The 24,112-nt window shown below is 44.6% G+C and overlaps 1 long non-coding RNA gene across 1 annotated transcript in view; it reads right to left on the reverse strand.

Moving 5' to 3' along the window:
• Positions 1-8,914: 8,914 nt before the first annotated feature.
• LOC100857428 overlaps positions 8,915-24,112 on the reverse strand; it is a 31,917-nt gene continuing 16,719 nt past the window's right edge. The window contains exons 2-3 of the long non-coding RNA XR_005860422.2: positions 22,578-22,776; positions 8,915-10,225 (exon numbers count right to left, since the gene is read on the reverse strand). This is a non-coding gene — a long non-coding RNA (uncharacterized LOC100857428). The remainder of the gene's footprint in view (positions 10,226-22,577; positions 22,777-24,112) is intronic.

Here is a 24,112-nt window from a genome sequence, read left to right on the forward strand (position 1 = left end):
TCCTAATTTATCTATTTTGCATATCATTTTTCTTAATCACATGCACTTGCGTTGCCCACTCAGCACTGCCTGCTTTGGCAGTGGGTTTGCAGCCCTGTAATAGGGGGCTGCTCTTGCCAGCTGCAGGCACTAAGCTTTGCAGGGCCTCAGCTGGGCCTGAACTTCTCCTGACCTGCCTGCAGCCTTCTCCTACTTGGTTTAGCTGTAGCAGCACTTCTTCTAATTGACCAGCTATCTGTGGCTCCTTTGTTCTGCTTCTGTTTATCTTTGTATGGTACCACTATGGCCGTGTATAGGCAGTGCTAACAAGCAATTACTCCAGGCAGGAGATATTTATCACTAACACACTGATGTAGTGGGGACTGGGATGCAGCACAGGGACAAACCAGGGCCAGCTGATGAGAGATGAGCAAAGGGAGACCCAGGGCTGTGCACAGCTAACCACGCTCCCTTCAAGTACTGGAAGGCCGCAATGAGGTCTCCCCGCAGCCTTCTCTTCTCCAAGCTAAACCAGCCCAGTTCCCTCAACCTTTCCTCATAGGAGAGGTGCTGCAGCCCTTTGATCATCTTCGTGGCCCACATGATTCCTTTGGGGTTTGTGCACTGCTCAACGATTTCCCAAGGGCTACCAGGGAGACATTACTGATAGATAAGGGTGTGAAATTGCTGTCTGCAAATGCAAGCTGAGCATTTTGCCTTTCTCTGCCCACCCAGCCCCATGGGTTTCATCCTGCTCCATGAAGCCAGGTCTCGAGCCACATCCATGCTTGGGGATGTTGGGTACACACTGACAAAGATCAGGCATACTTTAGAGCTGTTCAAGTTCATGTTCTCTAAGCAGAGGGCTATTTTTTAAATTCAATTACTCCTTAGCCTTCGTTTTCCAGCTCTAATTAACATAACTAGGCTTTCTTCCCACTTAATCTCATTTCTAAAAAGACCGGTTATCTCTGAAAGGTGCCATTGGCTATGGGATTCACCCAAATCCCCAATTATATTACCCTACACCTAGGTAAATTTGAACTTGATTATATTATATAAAAGCAGGATAATCCTTATTTTCCTTCTATGTTTACTTTGGGCTCCACCATATTGATGGCATTTCCTCCTCCCGAATTCATTCTGAATTAAGCCAGCAGATTCCTGTGACTGAAGGGAGTCAATGAATTTAAATCTGGGGTTTCTCTTCTGTGAATAGTAAATTGACTGTGGAGTCGAGTTTTGATGAAACTGAAGCTATTCTGAACTCGGGTCAAATTCATCAGAGAGCACTGACTGCAAATTAGCCAAGGAAACATTTTTCACGTTGAAGCGTTTTATTTAAATATTCTTTTTTTTTAAGTGAAATGTATTTCAGCTGAGATTCGTTAAGTGAATGAGCTTTAAGTGAGGGATGGGAAGGGAAATTAAGATTATACATTAGTAAGAATACTTTTAAATGGCAGTCCTAACAGAACAGTAAAACAGCCTGCCAAGAAGGACTATGGAGTGTGCATTGCTGGAGATGTGTTAGATGCATGGGGCAGGACAGGCAGCCTGAAGTCTCTTCCTGCCCCTTTCCATCACCATACCCATTTCTAGCAGTGAGATATTGTTCACCCCACATCCCAATGCTCAGTTCTCCTTCTGACAGGCTCCACAGTGTAAAACATCCTGGTCCCCATAGGAGCTCTTAAAATAAATCATAGAATGACTTAGGTTGGAAGGGATCCCAATGCTCCCCCACCCTCACCCCTGCCATGGTCTGGATGCCCTCCAGCTCAGGCTGTCCAGGGCCCATCTGTAGCCTCGGGCACCTCCAGGGATGGGGCACCCATGGGGACCTCCCTCTGCATGAGGAATTTGCTCCTCACATCTGCCCTGAGTCTCCCTCTCCCAGTGATCTGTTTCCAGGATGCCAGCCCCATCGTGGCACCATCAACCCCGGTCAGCTCACCAACCAGTGCATGCCACCAACAGGAGATGGACGCAGGGATGGGTGCTTCTTTGCGAGCATTTGCAATAGCCCAGATGTGATCTGTTAAGGCAGCAGCACTGTCCCTTAGGGCCGTACCACCACAAGGGACAAGGACATAGAGCCCAGGGATGGAGCTGGAGCTGCCCTGCGGGAGAAAGATGTGGTGCAGAGCAAACACAGCAAGAATTCTTTCAGCCATCACTTTCTTCAGATTAAAACTGCAGGTTCAGATGCATCCAAATGCTTTGAAAACACAATGCTATCTTCTCTGAAACTTCTGCCTGGGAGGGAAGGGCAAAAGAAAAAACAGCAATCATCTGGGGAAAAGGAAAATGATTTGGTTTCCCATTTATTGAATGAAATAACTTCGGGGTATTTGTTTTTGGTTGTTGGTTTTTTTTTTTTTTCATTTCAAACAAATGTGAGCTTTGGTATTCTTCAGATTTATTTTAAACAAATTGCCCTTGATTGCTGCTTGTTGTTTTAGCTCCTTAGGAAAATACCAAACATAAGAAGCACATTGCTCAGTCCCAGCTAAATTAGGTGTTCCATTTAACCCAGCCGGGGGGGAGCCCACAGGCTTTTGAAAAGCAGCTCTGTTTAGGCATACAGCCCACACAGCTCTGGGGAAACACGGCTCAAGTTTGCTGGGGATGTGCATGGTCCCAGTTCATAACAGCGCATTATCCTCCTTCCAGTTCGTTATGCTCCTTCAGATCCTTAATTAAAGTCAACCTTTGCCTTGACACCAGGCAGCAGCTTGCTGTTGGTAGACGGAAACCTCTCAGCGGGGTCTTTGCAAAACACTGACTTTTTTTCCACTTGGATGGGTTGGCAATACAAGAAATCTGTGTTTTTAAGAAGTGATTTTTTCTCATTCTGCTAAGGATAGGGTTAAGGTTTCACTGAACATAAAATAAGTGCAGGATTCTGCCTTTTTGACCAAAAAAGAACAACAACAACAAAAAAAAACACAACAAAAACACAAGAAACAAGGAAAACACATTGAGGAAACATTCCACAGCAAGCAAGCCTCAATATGCAGCACGAGCACAACAGGGCAGCTGCAACTGAAATGCAGAGGTGAAAGCAGAGTGAGCATCCTTTCTAGACAGCAAGTCACAACTGGGATCAGCCATTTAAAAACAGCTGCTCCATCAAATGGAGCTCAGAGGGTGGTGACGCACTGAACAGGTTGCCCAAGGAGGCTGTGGATGCCCCATCCCTGCAGGCATTCAAGGCCAGGCTGGATGTGGCTCTGGGCAGCCTGGGCTGCTGGTTGGCGACCCTGCACATAGCAGGGGGTTGGAACTCAATGAGCACTGTGCTCCTTTGCAACCCAGGCCATTCTGTGATTCTATGATTCTATGAAAATAACGTGGCAAACAGTTTGCTACCCACCTCCCCTCCATACACCCGTTTGATCTGATCCGCATCCCGCCTGCTCTGCGGAAGGCAGCGCTCCGCAAGCAGTGGGGTGGCAGCACTTCAAACCCCACCACTTCATCCCCTGTTGGCTCAGACACAGCAGGAAACATTTAATCCCCTTTGGGCTGACGCAACACAATCCCATCCCATCAGTTCTTAGTTCAGTTTCGACAGACACGCTCGTTAAGGCGGAGGCTGGGTGGCTGAGTGCATCCTGCCCACGGTGAGCTTTGCACAGACAAGACAAGAGCAGGAAGAGGTGTTTTTCCTTCATCTACTTCTATTCTTGGAAATCTTCATTCCATATTTTTGCTCTAGGGGAGTAAAATACGGAAAAGCAGTTGTGGGGAAGGAAGGTAGCTTCCAGCTCTGTCCTGGCTACAGCACTGCAACTCTCCAAAACTCCATGTACCCCTCTTTTTGAATACATCAGGGAATTTCCCCATTAAAGAGCTTTGGGCTTTCAGTCTGATTTCAGATACATACCATTGGAAAATAAGCCCCGTTTGTCCTTTCCTCCCCTGCCAATCCCCCCCACTGAGCTGCTGCAGGGAATACCCACAGTCTGAAGTCACTGCTGGGGCTCCCCATAGGAGGGTACCTCCATCCCGAGCTCACAGCACACACAGCATGGCTTTGGGAAGGGGATCCCGGAGTGCCCACAGCCACTGAGGTGCTGCTGATGTGCTCAGCCCCCACCCCACCTCCATCCCCAGCAGCTCCACAGCCCGTGGTTTTGGGGTGTGTTGCCTCTTAGCATTGTGGCTGCAGCACCTCAAAATTCAGACAGGAAAACGTGGCTCTGTTTTTCCAGATGCACTGGTTTCCTTGCTTTATGAAAGCACATTATCAAAGCTTTTGGTTCTTTTTCTTTCCCAAATTAGGATTTCTCATGACATGAGAAATGTATTGTTTTCAGCGAAGTCTATAAGTTAGAGGAAAAAACAGCAAAGCAGGGGTCTCCTCCTTTCTTTTTCAACTTTCCAGTAGGGAAAGAGCAAGGAAAAACCATAAAACACAGCGGGAAAGCAGAGGTGTTGCAACCCTCATTGCCTCATATTCTCCCTTTCTGGGGCCAGGAGATTTTTCAATCCCATCCTTTTTGTCCTAAAGCAAATAAACCATGCAGAACAAGAAAGAGGGGGGGAAAGAAAACAAAATGAGAGAGATATCCTAAAACAGAACTATTGCTGTCATTGTTCTTAGAAGTGGGAGCAATGCTGTGTACACCAATACAAGGTGAGACCATTCACATTTTATCTTTGATGCTTCTATTCCGACTTTATGGCTGAGGTGGAAAGTCTTGACTAGAAATGTCTCTCTCAGTACACTCCACAGAGGAAATTTGGGAGGATTTGGGTATTACAGGTATGCTCTCATAAATATTTCTCTCTCAGTATAAGTTTTGTTCCTTCTGAAAGCCATTTTGGCCCCTGATTATGGCAGCTAAGTACAACCCCAGCTGCTCCCACCCTGAGAACCAGACCGAGGCATGGAAGCGGAGGAGAGGAACAACATTCCTGCAGTCATGCTGGGAAGCACGAGGCGTTCACAAGAATTGTATTTCCATTATCAGCCAAACAAGGTCTCAGCCTGGGTGAACTGAAGGAATACTTTTTCTGTTCCCATTTTGTGAATGCAAAGTGGGGCCAGGGAGTCACAGCACGTCCCCAAGGCAGCTGCCTGGTGCCGCTCCATGCACCAGCATTAAATATAGATGCAGCCATCCCCAAAAGACACAACGCCACGAGCAGCTTTCTCTCCCTGCACCTCAGCACACTCTGTATACCTTTTCCTCAGCAAAAGAAGAAGAAAAAGCAGCACAGAGTGAGAATATATATGATGCCTTGATATATAAGCTGTTTACACAGAGCAGCTCTTTTAATTAACAGGGACTGCTTGCTTTAAGCACGTTATTTTAATAGGTTTGCTCAAGGTGTGGGGTGCTGCTTTTCAAGCTGCTGAGAAATACTGCATGTTCCCATTGCATTGGCGGAAAATAAATTGATTTTATTTGTTCTTCTCTTAAATGAAACATAATTAAAGAGTGGGAATGTTCCCAGTCAAGGAGGAAAAAAAAAATGTTCAATTAAAAAGCAATCTACTTTATTAAGTTAAAATTCAATTTCAGGTTTTCATTACATGCAGCTGCATTGAAGTACAATGCTGATAGTTTACATCTGCCCTGAGATATTTGGATGCTGTATTGCTTTTATAGATGTAAATTCCTTAGATTTTGGAATAAAAAGGGCAGGCTTTGGAATGTAATATTATCGCCTAATCCATTCTGCTCTGTAACCTCTATCAGCAATTAATGACCTGAAATACAAAAGCAAAGTGATGAGCCTATAATGAATTACACCCTATGATGACACTTTCATTTTCGAGAACGCTGCATGTATTTACTGCAGACCTTTTACGTTTGTTGGCATTTCGTCCAATTAAGTTTAAACAGTACATGGGGCTGTATGGTGCACTGATTTCTTTAGGTCTTAAACCATTAAAGCTTTGTGCGTGCATCTGTAGAACAGCTGGAAGAAGCACTGCAGAATCTTCATCATGGTGAGGAAGGTGGAGAGGAAGCTCCTCCAAGAGGAGAGTTTCTAGTGAGGAGGGACTGCTCTGCTGGTTGTGAGGGTGACATCAACAAAGTTAATCCGACGTTCCCTGAGTCTGTGAGCCCAAGGAATGTGTACGCTTTGACCCCACTGCCTTCTGGAGCTCAGAGCCCAGAAGGGCTTCAAGAAGTAAAAATCAGTTGTTTCACACTCCCAGCACAGGCACGTAGCTGTCACTTTGCTGGAGTGGAGTTTGCATGCATTTCTCTGTAAAACACAAGGTAGGATTTATCCTTCTATCTGTCAGCACAAAAAACTCCGCAGAGTGCCAAAGGTACACTACAACCAGGGCTTGGTCAGTGGATAAAGAAAGGCAGCTTCCAAAGTCATCTCATCCCTGAGGCAGGGCGACGTTGGAAGTGGCCAATGGAAGTGCCACCTCATTTCTGCTGGCACCAAAGCACGTGATGACAAGAGCTCACATGAGCCAAATGTGGCCAGGCATGGGGTTGAGCGGGATGAGTTTCTCCCTCACAGAGCCTCTACATTATCCTAATCCAACACTCCAAGAAGATACAGAAGATAAATCCCTTCCTAAGGGTCAGTTTTACACTGGTTTAAGCAGCTGTATCTCTGCTAAACTCTGAAACCCAATCTGATGAATTCAATTAGGTATGAAAAGATCCAGAGGAACTTTTGGAAGACAGAGTAGGAGGGGAAAAAAAAAAGCCTTCCATTTGTAGCTCTGTGTTTTATTACAGGTGGAAGTCTCTCCTCCAACTTTTCAGGAGCATGCAGGTTGAAGCATGCAGCACCACGGCTGAAGGGTAAAAGAAGGGACTGAAGAGTGATATAATGCTAAGATGTGATTATTTTGCATTAATCTTGGCAAGAAGAGATGTTTGGTAGATGCTTAAGAGCAAAGATGAAGTACTGGCAGTGATTGGGCACGGCCAGCAAAGACTGGAGCCTCCTTCAAAGCTGTGAGGGTGACCACAGCCCTTCTGGTGCTCAGGGAACATTAAAGGCTGTCTCAGTGCTGACTCAGGCTAAAGCTTCCTAATGGAATAGAAACTGAGAGAGAGAAACAGCACTATAAAACAGATGGAAGAGCAGACACTAATGGCAAAACAGAACTGCCACTGAGAGAGAACACTTCTTCAGATGGTGGATAAGCAGATACAGGCTCCTGGGACTCCAGGTGTAAGTCAGGAGGTATTTTCTAGACAGAAACTTCCCCTAGGGAAAGGTGTGCCCACATCTGCTCGAAGAAAAGCTCTTCTGGCCAACAGTCCATTGGAGGACACAAGTAGGACAGTCCCCACTGGGGTTGGAGCTCTGGTTTCCAGCTCTCTGTACTCTTCCACCAGAAAACCCAACACAAAACTCCTCTGTACCTCAGTAAGAGACAATATAAGAGAAAATAGGAGACAATAACCTCACACAGCAACTTTTTAAGAAGCATTACCACTACGAAAGGGTAAAGTTGAGCATCAGATTCCCCAAACTTCTGATCTACAGCTGTTTGTATCACTGGGCTTTCCCAAACTACGAAACACTAATTGCGTGCTGACTGCAGGCAGTGGGGAAGCCACCAAAGTGCCACGAAATGAGAGCAAAAATACAGATACCAGCATCAAATGCAGCTTTCAATTCAAGAAATAACTGAGCCAAGAAAAACCTGCTCAGTTTGGCCACGAGAGAGCTGAGAGTTGTGCTGGGGTGGGATAACAAGATAACTCTCCGAGCTTTCCCAAGGGAAGCTCTTGTGAATCATACAAAGGGGAAAACTAAGCAAAATAGCTGTGAGAATATTAGGCTGATAGGGGAAAAGCCCAGAGATTTATTAGATTAAGGAACAGGTTCCTAAGGGAGGTAATCGCAGCACCATTGTTTGGGATATTTTAAGCTCTGCTGCAGGAAAAAGGAGAAGCATTGGGAAATGCAGAGCTAAAAAAAAGCGGAGCTGAAGAAACTAGATAGGGAACAGTCTGTTTGATTGATTCTGCCCCTTTCAGCAGTGAAAGCCCACAAGCAGCCTGTAGCTTCCTCACACAAATTCATTATTCAAACGCATTAGAAGAACATTTCTTCCAAATCCACTGCTTCATAGGTTGACTGTGAGTATCACGAATGGAAATCTTGTCTGCCCAGATTTCTGGCACCAACCCCAGCAAGCAGAGAAGGAGTTTTCAGCCCTCATCCTTGGAGCTGGTTGCCTATGGCCTTGCAAGGCCACCTCAGCAGCATCCATCACTGCCCATTTGTTCCCAAATTCTGCAAGCTCTCCCACAGAGCAGCCCCAAACTCATTCCTTCCTCCATCCCATGGGAACCTACTAATGGATTTGCCCCCAGACTCACTGCAAAGGCAAAAACCCATGTGTTGGGTTCACTGCTTCCTGACAGCAGTGCCTTTTTGGGAAGAGCTATTCGCATTAACGATTTAGTCAGCTTCACTCAATGCATCACCTTCTTGACATCAGCAGCATTAGCAATTCATTGCATTTCATTTTATGCTCTGTAGGGTGAGAGAATACTGTTGTAAATTGAATTAATGCTTGGTTTTCCTTTGAAATAGTAATACCAAATAAATAATTTAGTCCATGCATGGGGAGGGGGGAGAAAGGATAATGGGAAGAAACTTTAGTCAACTCTAATATGTGTTACCAAAAAGGGTGTACACTTCAACATCCCTAACTGTGAAAATGCTTTGTGGGCTTAATTCCATGGAAATTAAAACTTTTGTCCACCGTAGAAATGTTGTGTTAAAGATACAAAAAAGTTTATGCTGTTAAAGCAATGTACCATTTAGCCTTCAGTTACAGCATTGGGAAGACAGGAATATTGCTGTGCAGTGGACTGGAGAGAAGTTGAATTAGTTCAGTCAATTAAGTCATGATTAATTTATGTTAGATCTTGTTCTCTTGAGTCTATAAAAACAAAGACTTTAGTTAACTGGCAACATTTAGTTTAATAAAAGCAAAGTCTTTAATGATGACTTCAGGAGGGGGGAAAAAAAAACACACCGCTGACAAAATCAATGGACAGCAAGATTCCTGTTTAATTTGTGTCAACGCGAGTTAAAATAACTTCAGGGACTAATACAAAAGGGATGCTCACTTCAGATGGGGAACCAGATTCTCCAGATCTTGATTAGCACAGCTCCACCACTACGTGTGATACATCCCAAATGCAGAAAGCTCCTGCACATGCTTTCCTTCCACTGTTTCCCTACCTTTCCCATTGGGCTGCCTGTGCCCCGTGCTTTAGGCTGCAAAGAATGGGTTGCAGCACTAGCAAAATCACACCAATGCAATAATGATTCCCCATAATGATTCCCCTCTGTTACAAAGCTATGGGCATTCTGTGCATTTAATTGCTCCAAATACCAGGGAGAGCTTCTGGGAGCCAGGGGCTCTCCGATGATTGCTGGAATGCAGATGACGAAAAAAAACTCCATTTGTTTCTCTGCAAGCATGGAAAAGTTACATATGTTGAGATATAGATGACAATATCAATACAGATTTCAGCATCTCAGGTGAGGACCTGAGGACTGCGCTGGGGGAGGTCAGTTCAGGTGCCAGGTCCATTTTCCTTCCCTACTCAACCCAGAGCTCATTTGCAGAGCCATCAGCGTTGTCCCTCTTCCTCTCAACAGCCAAGAGCTAAACTTAGCTGACGTGAAATCCCCACTGAAAGTTATTTCACAACCACGGAGCTGAAATCAAAGGAATTGAAGTCACATGCATGCACACCTTCAAGTCCTCCAGTGTGACTTCTGAGCAACGTGGCAGCTGCACATCAGCCCTCCCATGGCTGTGATAGAGCTGCCAAATGCCCTCCAGAAGAAGCCATTGCCATGAGACGTTCCATCATTTGGATCGGTGACATTTTGGATCTACCTCAGAACGAGACAGCAGCACAGAGTGAAATAAACTGAGCAGTCACAAACTCAGTCTGCGCTCCAACAAGCAAGGACTCGGGGCACAGCTCAGGATTATCCATGCTGCGTTCTGTTAGGCTCTCCATTGGGCTCTGCTTCCCTCCTGAGAGCAGATGAAATATCTGCTCAACGAAGAACAAGGGGACAGAAACACTCTCTGAGACACTTCCTCCACGAACATTTGTGTTGTGAGTTATGGAGCATACCCCTGTGACACGAAGCCAGCCTCAGCCCCAGCACCCGGCGTGCTCTCTGGAACGCAGGAAGTCACACTCCATCTTTGTGTCACCCCTCCTTTCTGCTCCTGGCATGGAAGATTTCCTTCCTGAAAGCGAGCCTGTAGAAAATGATACAGTAGCTTAAATTCTGTTGTTTCTCAGTAATAACTGCAACAATTTCCTGTGGTCCAGAAAATCAAGCACCTTTTTTTGCATGAGATATGCAAGCACATGGCAAACTTGTCCATGAAGTTGGAAAGGTTCCCAAACACAGCACGAGGCCTGAAGAAACAAAGCAGGTTTAAGTGGCAAATTCTTGGCTGAAGGATCAGGAGAACAGCACAGCATGCAGCAAGCTTTGGCTGCTTAACAAGAACCCAAAGGAAAACACAGGCAGGAGTTAAAATGGGAGCTGCTGGAGAGAGGGAAACCTGCCAGAGCAGAGCGAGATGGTAACGGAGTCACTGAGCTCACAAGGTCACACCACTGAGATGAGCAGGAGGCTGGAGGGGAGCTGTGTGATGTCCCCAGTGGTGAGCTCAGGTTTGGGCTTTGCTGGGAAATGCCCACAGCCAGCTCAGCAACAGCAATGGATTGCTTCATCCCACACCTGCACCCAACTGTCCACCTGTGGGAAGTTTTGCCCAACACACAGCATCAGTGGAGATGGGGAGACATGCAACAGCAGGACCAGTCCCTACACTGTAGGGAGCTACTTTCCAGCCCTTCCTCCTCTGTTAGCATCACATCTACTACAAATCTTGTGATTTATGCAACATGTCACACCTCCAGCTGATTCCTCACCTGTTGTTTTCCTTATCACAGGGGAAGCAATAACTGTGTTGAAGTGCACCTCTACCACCTGCCTCCTATCTGTATCAACACAGAAGGAATTCCTCAAGTAAAGGCCCAAATCATCTTCCTGCTTCTCTTCCTCATATCAGCTCAAGAAGCACTTGGCTATCAGCATTGGAGGAGCCTGAAAAATGGTGTTCTCTTTTGCACTACCTCCAATAAACTGTTAGCTGGGAGGAGGATAATGGCCAGTCACTGCAACTCCAGCACTGCAGAACTGCTACAGACTTGTTTGCACAGCCCCACAGACACAAGCAGTGTCTCCAGGCAGATGAATGATGAGGGAGCATTTTTGATAGTGCCGGGTTGATTTGCAAACATGAATCTGAGCAAACTTCAACAGCAAAACAATTTCATATTCTGCCCTGCCATTAAGAGGAAAGGCTGAGATTTTTCCTCCCAGAAACTACAAGCAGTGAAGGACAGTCCAAAGAGCTGAAGTAATATCTATACATCTTATTATTGTGATCCAGACTTTAAAAACCTGAATGCTTAACCGGGTTACTCTCAGAGCAAAACACTTAATTATTCAGAACCAGCAGTGAGACAACTGCTATCCATTTCCAGTTACCCAGCCATGCAGAGTATAAAATGTCGTGACATATCAATGAGAGATGCAGCCTAAGATACCAACTGTGGAGAAGAGGAAGCAACAGGAATAAGCTGGCTGATCCAAAAACAAATGCTGGGACCTCACAGAGCCCAAGCCCAGGTACCAACCAGCCATTGCCAGCACTGCTGCTCATTTGTGAACAAAACATATTTACATTCTCTGCACTCAAATCAATACTTCCCACCTGAACCCACACAGCACAATCTGTTTTTGAGAGTAACTGTAAAGAAATTCTATCTAAAAAAATAAAATACAAATAAAATGGTGTTTTCTTCCCAAACTCACAGCACAAATCATCCTTATGTGATTGCACGCTAGTAATAAGGGTTTACAAACAAATGCCAACATACAGTGACTGCTTCCTCCTCCTGAGCCTCCTGCATCACTTCCTCCTCATTAAGAAAAATTCCCCTTTCCAGGGCTGTGTCTGAAATGCAGCTTCAGCTGTGTTCTGGCCCACCTCGAGCTCTTCCACACCATCCCACATTCACATGGAGCTCTCAGAGCTCCATGGAGTCTGAACAGCAGGTGCTGCTGCCTCTGTGAAATTCAGATCTTTTCTTTCTAGGGTAGTTTGGTTTAAAATATCCCTTTGCCTTCTTAGAACATCAGCACTTTTCACTTTCATTGCAGGAATGCCTTCCAACCCAAGGAACTGGGGCAGGAAGAGAATATGCTTGATGCTACATAAAATAAACCAAAAAGTTTGTTTCTTCTCCAAATATTCTGCATCAGGATAGAGCAATTACGCTTTTGCTTTTTTGATTACGCTTCCTTTCATTACAGGGCAATTGCACACTCTTATTCATACTCTCCTATTGCACACACCTTCTCTCTACCCAAAATACACAAAGCAGCAATACTGAAGAACAAGAAATGTGTTGGACTCGGTGACTCCTACAAGTCCCTCCCAACTCAGGATATTCTATGATTCTATAAGGTTTAAAAGTCCAGACACCAGAGCAGTTGTTATTAAGCAGTAATGCATATATCTGAACCCAAAACACAACAGTGGCCCCAAGGGCTTGCAGAGATCCCTCTTCTCCACCACCGCAAAAGATCACAATGGCACCCTGCCCCGCTGTGGGGTGGCACAGCCAGTGGGTCAAAGACCCCGATGTCAATTGACTTCCTTTGTAGGAAGGGAGTTATGCTAGCACCAAAGTTTGCAGTAAGTTTTTTCCTCTCTTTCCTCTCTTCTTTGCCACACAGTCCAAAATTGATAGAATCGTAGAACCATAGAATGGCTTAGGTTGGAAGGGACCTCAAGGATCACCAAGCTCCAACCCCCCCTGCCACAGGACCCAGAATAAAAAATAATTGGTTTTGAACCAAAATGTCTTGCAGGCATACACGCCTCAGTGTCAGCACTGCAGCAAATGATACGCATTTTCTAAAACACCTCACTGCTCACACGGTCCCATCTGTTTGTATCACCACCAATGGGATGCTCTACCCCACGAGCAGCCATTCTGGGTGAAATCCAGGACATGAATCACTTAACCCAAAGCCCTGGCCCTGAAAACAGGGTAATGAAACAGAGATTTATGAAGGACTGGATGAGATAGGGCAGGTACAGAGTATTCCTGCCTCTGGCCGTCTCTTCTCAAAATATTCAATCAATATCCTCTAGAGAACATCTTTGAGGACCATAATATTGCCTATGTCTTTTTGGCTTCACTCATCCAAAAATAAACTTGCAGAAGATTCTGCTCACTGCCCAGCATCAGCCTACACCAAGAGCACAGTCAGATTATCTCACATCAGCCTCCTCTCCATCCCTCTGCTCTCTATGCTCAGTTTGGTCACACCAACCTGTTCCTACTGCAGAGAGGTTGCCTTGCTCCTCACACAAGTTGTGATCTCTGCTCGTGAGAGGCAACAGTGCACGTGAAATAGTGAAAAAGGCAGAGAGAAGGCACCACTCAGGCCTCATGCTTTCTCTGACCTGCATGTACCCAAGAACAGAGAGCTACAGCTGGAGGTCCCACGGTCCCACTAAGGATTCACCTCCTTGGTCCACCTGAGGTGCTCCTCCTGATCCACCTCCCCTCAGCATGAGGAAATGGCCACTTCCAAGATCTGCTTCATTGAAGCTTCACCCACATCTGCCATTTGCTGACCTACATAAGATGCCCAAGATGAATCCTTGCCCTTTTATGACACAGGAGGCTCATACATCCCACATCAACAAGCCATGGACCAGTCTGACTATGGCACTGCCACAAGGACAACCTCCTTCATCCCAGCTTTATGCTTCTAGGTCAGATCCTAAGGGATGCAGCACACAGGAGGGTTGGTGGGAATAACAATGTGAGCTTAAGCATTTATGCCCTATTCCTGAAGGTGCCCAAGGCCAGGCTGGATGGGGCACTGGGCAGCATGAGCTGATGGGAGGCAACCCACCCACAGCAGGGGTTGGAACTGGATGGGCTTTAAGGTCCCTTATAACCTAGGCTGTCCTATGATTCACATGTCCGAATTTTGTTCTTTTCCTTATAAATGGCTGAGAGCAATTAGTAAAATCCAGGACCTACAGCTCAGTGCCACCTTGTAAGACCCCTCAGGTCTTCTGCAAGATGTCCGGGCAGCTGCAGGCCTTGCATCAGGAGCAGGTTGGCTGTTTCATGGGAAGACCAATGTGGCCCAAGCTGTCCAGTGGGAAATGCAGCTGTATTCACCACCTCTCCGCAAAAATACCAGCGTGGTGCATTTATGCTTTGCTCTCTACTTTGCAGCAATTGAACTCCAAAAGCCGTACAGGATAATCTCATTGACAGCAGAAACTGACTGATGAAATTACACTTAATGAAAGTGTATGGGCTATTAAACAAAAGGATTTTTCCAAAAATAGGATTATTTCAGCTTCAGAAGTGCTGTCTTGCTCTCTCCTTCTGCCTTTCTAAGTATCAAGGTCTTTATGACACCAGGAGCTGTGCAATACCTGCCCTTAGCTGCCACTTGCAGCAGACTGCATTTTTAGTTAAGGTAAAAGAATTGGAAAAAGATTTTATTTTTTTTTATATGCTGTCTGGGAGAATAAGTGAAAATATGCTACCAATCTTTACTCTACACTTAAAGTGTTAACTGTTAAAAGAAAGAATGTTACTTATATTAGAATAGTAATAAAATAAGGCATGCAATTCAACAGCTTTAACCCCGCACTGAGGTTTCCTAATGTCACAGGAACAAACTGACAATGAACTAAAACCTCTGTCTATCATGTCCAAGTTCTTGTCCGTGGCAGTGTCAAAAGCCAGATGCTTGGAAAGGATTTACAAAAACGTGGCAGTTGGTGAATGAGGTATAATTGCTTTCCATATACATCCTCATCCAATATCCTAAAAGCAGAGAAATAGCCTCTACCATCTATGCTAAGTAGAGTATAGCGTACGCCAAATATGCAAAGTAAATTGTACTCAGGACTGCAATTTAAATTTTAATGAAGGATTTTTTGGAAAAATACATATTGCAAAGACAAAACATGAAATATTTACACAGAAGATTCAAACCTGGAACAGCAGGAACTAATAGCCAGGAGGTGCTTTGGGTTTTAAATCTTACCAGGAAGAAAGGAAAGTAGGGAGGACAGGAAAACATGCATATTGCTTATTCTTAATCTTATATACTTTGCAAGTTTTCAGATGGATTTTAGCATTATGAAACAAATCTGGGTGTTTGTGGGAAATAGATATCACGTGCCCTGCCAAACAGAAGCCTGCAGAGTGACCTTTCTGCAGTCTGACCATGTCGGAGTCACTACCTATCACACTGCAGGCATGCTCCCTAACGATTAATGTATGGCAATACATCAATATCAACTCATATCAATATCATCACATCAATAAAGTCACTACAGTGCGCCACTCTCCAAGCAAGACCTGCCATCCATAAGGCTGGAACAGATGCTCAACAACAACAGAAATATAACCCATGAAGGGTGACAGATAAATAATACGCACTGCCCTGTGGTGTGATCAGGCAATGGTAGGGAGAGAAAGAAGACATAAAAAAGAGAGAGTTGAAGGTTATTTCACTTCTGCTGAAGTGAGAGAACATTGGCTCTGGCTCCTCATCTCCCCAAATAACTTCATCTTTGTGCAGATTACAAAGTGATTCTCCTGCTCAGGTGTAAATTAATGAAAATTAGGCTCAGTGCTGTATATTACAGTTTCCCTTTTGAACAAAAAGAACTGTTTAAAGGCTTCCATTAGAAATGATTGGTTCATCTGTCTGGTGGAGCTACCTTTTTTTTTTTTTTGTGAAGCTAATAAATCAGCATAATGATAATTGGACAAAGATTCAAGACATCTGTAAGACTTCCTGGAAATTAAAACCTATTCAGTTGGAGGAGAAAATTAAGTCACCTAAGTGACCTAGGTGCAGAAGGAGTGTTTCAGATTCCTATTCTTTAGTTTCCTTTTCCTACTATTTGTTACTTTCACAAGCACAAGACCTCTATGCCCATCAGGCAAAACCTTCTTCATAAGCCCAACAGAAAAGTGCCAGAAAAACTCAGTGCAAAATCATAGAATCACTGCGGTTGGAAAAGACCTCCAAGCTCATCCAGTCCAACCATCCACCTACCACTAATATTTCCCCACTAAACCACGTCCCTCAGTACCACATCCAAATGGTTCTTGTACACCTCCAGGGATGGCGACCCCACCACCTCCCTGGGCAGCCCATTGCAGTGCCTCAACACTCCCTGGGAGAAGAAATTAATACACTGTGATGCTTTCCTTCTTGCATTAGAGAAGTCAGAACATACCATTTCCTCCATTTAAGTACCTAACAAGGTGATGTTGGTTTCATTTTTTGGTTGGAGTGCTTCTGGGCAGAAAAAACAGAACGCTAATTCCAATGAATTTGGAATAAGAATGAAGGAGGAGACTGGAAGAAATCATATCCATGGGAAGGATGGCACTGGGCAAGGGTTGGAGGGAAGTGAGGGAAAAAGAAGAATGTATGGGATCTTCCAAGATGGGATTGCCAAGACAGGCTGCTCCCTACCTTGACCCAAAATTGCATCTCCAGCAGCTGTAATCAAAAGATTCACAACTCAGGAGCCTCCACCACTGTCCTGTGCAAGCCTCAGCTGCTGCTTGCCACCACAGACCTCCAAAGCACTGCTGACAGAGCGATCTTTGTGAACCCACGGCATGCAGTGAATCTGTTCAGGACATCAGGCAAGTCTTATCAAAGCCCAGCATCCCTGAGCACGAGTGATTTACCTGCAGACCCCCATGGCAGACATTGTTGGGAGAAATCACCTGTTGCAAAGATTATGGATACCTTCTCTACGTGTCTCATGGATGGGGGAGAGGGGAATGATTCATCACAATGACATCGTTTTCCCTATCATCTCCTCCAGGGTGGATCAGAGGAATACTCTGCTTCAGTGAACCTCTGTTTCAGCGCTTGGTCCCGCTCACTCATTAATGTATGTGGTCAGCTTCTAACCCAAGAACACAGGGAAGAAAACCAGCCATACGTGCTGCAGGATGAAAATCGGTGTTGTTCTGAGAAGCAGGCAGAATTAAACTCAACTCCCCCACAAATATGGCTCATAAACAATAGACTCTTACGGCCATCCCCCTCTGTGCGTGCATCTGGGTGTTTGCAACGCTTTGATATCTATGGCAAGAAACGCTCTCAATTGTCAATGTATTTTTATCCTCAAGTGTAATTAACCTCAATATCCTTTCATTTACGATGTCGAAATCAGAGACTGGCTGCTGGAGTTGGGTAGCAGAGGTTTGTGCCTATCTGTGATCAAAGCACCCAGGGACATTATTTCTCTGATTATTCTAAATACGTCTCTGTACTCATAGAAGTGGTGTGAAGTGAGGGGGTGGACACCAATATGAATAGATTGCTCAGATTGGGCTGTAGGTCTGGTTCATAAAAAGATGCCGAGCTACTGATATTCAGTCTCCTGCTATGAGGAAATCTAAAATTCCAACATTACATTTCCACTTAAATTGGAATATAAACTCAGAATCTCTGCTTTGCAAGAAAATAAAACACTCAGAAAACAGTTCGGTACCATCCCTACGCTTCTTCTTCTGGAGAGTTCAGTACATTTCTTGTAGGTCAAAGTTTTAAAAGCTTCATTTCAATCTCCTTTTCACTTTGCCTTTATCATTTTGACTTTTACATCACACAATGCCCAGCATTCCTGAAGAGTTAAAGTAAAAATGTTGAAGTATAACATCCTGATGATGCCCTTCGGCCTTCTCACAAAATAAGCATTTAAAAACAGCATCAGAAAATCCTTCACCAGCAAATCTCCTGCCCAGCCCAGCTCCCAGTGGCACCAGATCCATACACTGCCTCTGGGGCTGCCTCAGCCCCACTCCCCCTGGGCACAGCACTCTTGAAAAACCATTCCCACTAATAAGAGCAACTGCAAATCCTGCTTTCTCATACACTGCACCAAAACACAGTCAAACAAAGACATAATCCATGTGAGGAGCATGTCTAAATAGAAGTAATCAACTGCTTACCTCGCACTTAATAGCAGAGGTGTCAAAGCAGCACGAACAAGCTCTCAGCACAGTGAAAAAAAACACCTTCTACTAAAGATATTTAGAGAAGCAATGCAAAACTTGGTTGCAGTTCAGTGTGTTTTAAGTTATATTCCTTCTTTCATGCATCCCACCCACAAGAGCGAAGCGCTAAATTCCTTATAGGTGAAATGCAGCACTCTCATCCCAGCTTTGCACATGGGAAAGTGAGACAGGCATACCTGGAATGCCATAAGGCTGCACATGAGTGGAGAACTTAAGTTTCCCGAGCCTCACTTAGGTCAGTGCTCTATGCATCAGGAATGCTCTCTCAAGCTGAAAACTAAAGTCCCCTATAAAACCACGCAGGCTTAAATAACAGGTCTATAAGTGACTACAGGATCTTTCATCTCTCTCTTTTTCTCTCTCTCATAATTTAATTTCACAGAAAGAGAGTGAAGTGAAAGATCACATCATTACCAGTGACGAGATGTGGTGTCACCACTACGAGCTGGAGTCAAAACAGCAGTCCCTGGAGTGGCAGCACATGAATTCCCCATCAAACAAAAGTCCAAGATTCAGCCCTCAGCAGGTCAAGCCACATGCACCGTCTTTTGGGACAGGGAAGGAGTGATGGGGATATTCTGCAACCTGGACAAACAATCAGCTCTGACTGCTATGGCATGACACTGACTGAGCTGAAAGCTCCAAGTCCAGAGTCAGGCCAGAGAAGAAGGCAACCTTTCTCTTGCAACACAATAACGCCAGGCTCGACATCAGTTTGAAGATCATGGATTACCTTGCCAATCTTGGTCAGGCTGTCCTACCACATCCACGGTATAGTCCAGATTTGGCACCTTCCATCCGACTTCCATCTGTTTGGGCCAATGAAAGATGGAGTGCATGGGCAACATTTTCCTAGCAACAATGCCATCAGAGCAGCTGTGAAACACTGGGTCACCTCCGCTGGTACAGATTTTTATGAGATCATCAGGCAAGCTCTTGTTCATCACTGGCAAACACATACAGCTAATGGTGATGATTATGTTGAAAAATGGTGTTTGTAGTTGAGAATTCAATCTATTAAATGGTACTATTGTTCTCTTTGTGTCTGCTGTAGTTTTCATGGAAATAAATAGAAGGTATTACTTTTGGAGCAACCTACATATATTCTTCACAATACCAGGAACCAAGCCACGATTGACTGATGAGCAGGTGATTGATAGGAGAGCAATCCGAAACCAAAACAGAACATTGCTTAGAGTAAATCAGGTAGGTGGCTACAAATCCAAGGCTCTCCTTGGGTAATTTTAATGAGAATGCAGCTATAGAAGCTGAGTGCAGGAATGTCACTTACCAAGAGTCATGCAAGGATAGCACACCAAAGAGCTGCCCTGCAGATAATGCAGCAGACATGAGCATCCACGGGATAAATTTCTAAGGGATCAGGAATTTGATTAAGAGAAAACATGAGGGAAAAAATATAAAAGAAGCCCTGAGCCACAACGCAAGCTGATGAATCATTCAAAAACTATCTGATAAAAGACCAGATTTGCTCACCTGCTGCTCCTGAGTTACATAGTGATGTCACCTTGAACCCAGAGGAAACAAGCTACTTAAGCAAATCACAAACAAACAAACACATTTGTACACTGTAAGAACACTGCACACTGCAGGCAATGGCTTCCCTCTCTGGGCAGAGCTCTACACTTTCTCTGCATGCTCCAGCAGCAATCAGAATGTGGCAGAAGCCCTGGCTGGGCAGTACGTCCCTGACTCCCTGACAGGAGAGGCAACGGCTGTTTACCAGGGTGGACAGTGATAGGACAAGGGGGAATGGTTTTAAACTGAGACAGGGGAGGTTTAGGTCAGATATTAGGAGGAAGTTTTTCCCCCATAGGGTGGTGACGCACTGAACAGGTTGCCCAAGGAGGCTGTGGATGCCCCATCCCTGCAGGCATTCAAGGCCAGGCTGGATGTGGCTCTGGGCAGCCTGGTCTGCTGGTTGGCGACCCTGCACATAGCAGGGGGTTGGAACTCAATGAGCATTGTGCTCCTTTGCAACCCAGGCCATTCTGTGATTCTATGATGACATTTCAATGCACAAACTGAGGGAAAGTCACATTTCATAGAACATAACTGAAGACATATGATAGCAAAGAAGTCTGATCGTACCAGTTTGCCACTCTGCTTTTTAAATTGAAGATTTTTATTTCTTAGCTTGCATATTTATTTAATAAAGCTCTCTTTAAATTACTCTGTACAAACTCACAGGAATTGGCTCTTGTCTTCATTCTTTAAATTAAAAAAAATAATAATTGACAAAAAAAATTGACAAACAAAGGGCGAGGAGCAGAGGTGCTCACTTCTGAGGAGACAAAAACTCAATGGAAATCTCTCCCTTCCCGTTTGTGCTGCTAATTACTATCATAACTCTGCACGAGCACAGAGTTATGAAGGGTGGGTGTGGGATCAGGGCACGAAAGGTTAATTAAAATGCTCAGAGAAGAGCAAGGAAGATGACTGTACAGCAACCCCAAGCAGCAGAGCTGCCTATAGTTTTACAGCGTATTCTACAGCTGCTCTTTGCTAAATGAAACACTATTTTTTCCCATCTCCATAAGTGACCTTTAATTGTTGTGTTCGCCGCAGGATTTGCTGCAGTGCTACCTTCTTTTCCATTGCAGATTCTGCTGGACTTTCTCTGAATTCCTTGCCGTAGCTTTTGGTTTTTTTCCTCTTGTTTGGCTGAGTTTTGCTGAGTTGAATCCCTGCAGGGACCACGCCAGACGCTCACTTTGTGTTTATGGACACATGCCTCCTACAAAGGACACTGGGCATATTCTGAGATCCTCTTTCAAAAGCCCTAACCAGCTGTCATCGCCGCGCTTCTGTTCTCCAACCAATTTCCTCCCCTACCTCCAGACACAGAAGCTCTCTGGCAATCTGTTACAAAACTGTCGCTTGCTCCTCTGCTGCACAGTGCCCACAAGAGGAACATGCTGCAGACTTGAGAAGTTTTTTCCACTTCTTTTTTCCTGTTTAACCTTAAAGTCTGTGCAGAAAGCCTGAGACAAAGGCCGTCGATCTGCCTCCGCATCAGACCAGCGAAGGGCTGCATTGCTCCATCCCTGCAGAAAGCATGTTCTGAAATTTGATTTGGAGGATACTAACCCTTAATTCTGGCCACACAAAACACCTACTCGATCCAAACAAGCAATCCCAAAAGAGAAACCTGGCACATTTTGAGCACCCTAAAAATGAACCGCTCGGTGAGCCACCATTGAATATCAGGGTTTAATCACTCTCCGCTTCTCTTTCCTCCTCAGCACGAGGGAACAGCATCACTGCTCCTTCACACAGCTCCGTTAGATGAGCGTGATGGAGGCTCACACAGTCCTCCAAGATGGTCTGATGTAAGACAACACATAAGGAAATCTCTTAATCTCATTCAGTGAAATTATTACACAAAGACTGATCCCCAAAATCTAAACAACAACCTGTGAGTTCCTGCAGCCATTTCCCCCCTTCTAACCTTTTCTTCCCCTCAGCACAACACAAAAAGCTTGGGAAAACAACTCTCTTCAAGTTGAGACTTGAAGCAACAACTACAGCAGAAGGTCATTTTCAATAAGGCTGGACTGAGCTGACTCTGTTATACTGCCTTTACTTTAGGTTAGAAATAGGCTTCAAGTTTTACGAAATTGTATGTTGCAGTCTATTGTTAAGCAGGACGTCCCCACAAGGCCATGTGCAAACGATGCTAAAAGATGCCAATATGTGAAATCTCCATGTCAGCCACTTCCTATGTGCTGGGATAAATCCCTGGTCCATGTGAGGCAACAGGGATGCACCAAACCCAGCTGCACCACGTAGCTCACATGCCTTTGCTGTGCCAGCTCAGAAGATGATTCCTTTTGCTATGCCAACACGTTGGCCAGGGAACTGTAACAAAAAGAGGAAAAAAGCAAAATACCAATAACAGCTGCCTGGGTATGCTGAAATAATCACACCCTGCTGCAATCCCTTCGAGTAGGAAAAAAAAGAACACTCTAACACATCTTTTCGTTCTGATCTTCCTAATCAATACAAATCTCAGTCCTTAACTCTTCATTTTGAACAGCTCGTTGTATCCATCACTTACACAACCAACGCTGCAGGAGATTTCCACAACGTTATCAAAACCGAATCAACAAATCAAACGTACCACAGCATGGCTGTACACTAGGAAAAGTCCCACACTCAGCTTAGGCAAGGTGTTCAGGAGATTAAAATACATGTTTTTTGATGAATGTTCGAGCCTTCCTTTTGATCTCAGAAATCCAAAGCCCCTTCCTGGTTTGTTCCAGTCTGTTGATTAAGACAATGATATTCCCAACAGTGCTATATTAGGAGCAATTATAGATTATGAAATGAGTACATCAGGAACTTGTGCTGACGTGAAGGCTACAGAACAGCTTCTAAACAATTGAGAAAGGTGAGCATGGTACTTACGAGGAGTGTAGTAACACGGTTCTTCGTCAATGCATCCATCCTCACCTCCTGCAGTGGGTAACTGTGTCCTCGTTTGGATGCAGGAGGATGGTGCCTGAAATATCCTCCTCACCTCCTCACTGATGGCTTCATGACGACTTCTGTGGAGACCTGCCGTTCTTCTGTCCTGTTTGCCATTGTGCCATTAGCATAACTTAATCTAGAGACAGGATAAGTCATAGAGCCAGAATGGCCTAGGTTGGAAAGGAGCACAGTGCTCATCCAGTTCCAACCCCCTGCTATGTGCAGGGTCACCAACCAGCAGACCAGGCTGCCCAGAGCCACATCCAGCCTGGCCTGAATGCCTGCAGGGATGGGGCATCCACAGCCTCCTTGGGCAACCTGTTAAATCAGTACAGACAGGTCAACAGGAGATCATGCAGCAAGCCAATAACAGAATCAGGATTAGGGCTTCTGCTATTAATTGATCACTTCTAAGAACATCTGAAGACAGAGGACCCAGAGCAAACACTGCTTTTCAAGAGTAGGATAGTGATAACCACATTCATCCCTAAGCTTTCATATCTATTTCACATGAGATTTCCTCTCCTAAAAAATGGTTCTGGCATTTTCTTAGCTAACTGAAGTTGTCTTCATTAATAACACAATTGCACTCATGGAGTATCAAAATATGCTGCTTGCTCCATTATTGTCAGCTTTGTTTGTTTCATTTTTCTGAAAACGTCCATAATTGGCAATATTTTCAGGAATGAGTTGATACTGTGCTAACAAAATGTTACAGCTTGGCACAAAGGAAAAGATTTGTGTCTGCAAAGTCTCGATTCATCTTGAAGGTTAATTATAAAAATTTACTGTTAACTTCCTGGGCTTTTTCCTTTGTAAATGCCCCAAGACAAGAAATAATTATAATAAACTGCAAATATGGCTCCCAGAGGTAACCAGCACAAGGGTTATTTACTGACTAATAGTGTATCTTAGCATTTGATGTCATACAAATCCCTCGTCATTATGGAGATTTCATTTACACCTTTCACTTATTTTTGCTTTACTAAATCCATTTCAGATGCTGAGTGTTACCTGTTATCACAATAATTGTACCTCTGATTTTTGTCATTTTTGGACATGTAACAATGGTAAGAAAAGATCAAATAGAAATAATATCACTTAATGAGATCAATGGCACAGGGTTTTGCAATGCTTTCTGCAATTCAAAAACCATATTAAGCAATAGTATCTACATACGACAATTATTTGTGGGCATTTTGATCTTTGCATGAGGGTCTCTGCAGCTTTCCACTGCTCACTCCTCTTTCCTGCAGCCCAAAGACTGTCAGTCTCCTTCCCCTGGACAAGGTGCAAAAATCAATGTTCTCCCTTTGTTGACAGCACTAAGTCCTCCAAGCTGCAGGCCCCTTGATATTAGCTGTGGGACTCCCGAAACCCCAAGCAAACTTGCAAGCATTCCACAACTGCACGGCTCAACTTCATTTACACCTGGAGCCTGAAATGAGGGAACAAGCACACAAGCAATTCTC

This window comes from Gallus gallus, chromosome 5, assembly GCF_016699485.2.
Source record: "Gallus gallus isolate bGalGal1 chromosome 5, bGalGal1.mat.broiler.GRCg7b, whole genome shotgun sequence".
Taxonomy (NCBI): Eukaryota; Metazoa; Chordata; class Aves; order Galliformes; family Phasianidae; genus Gallus; species Gallus gallus.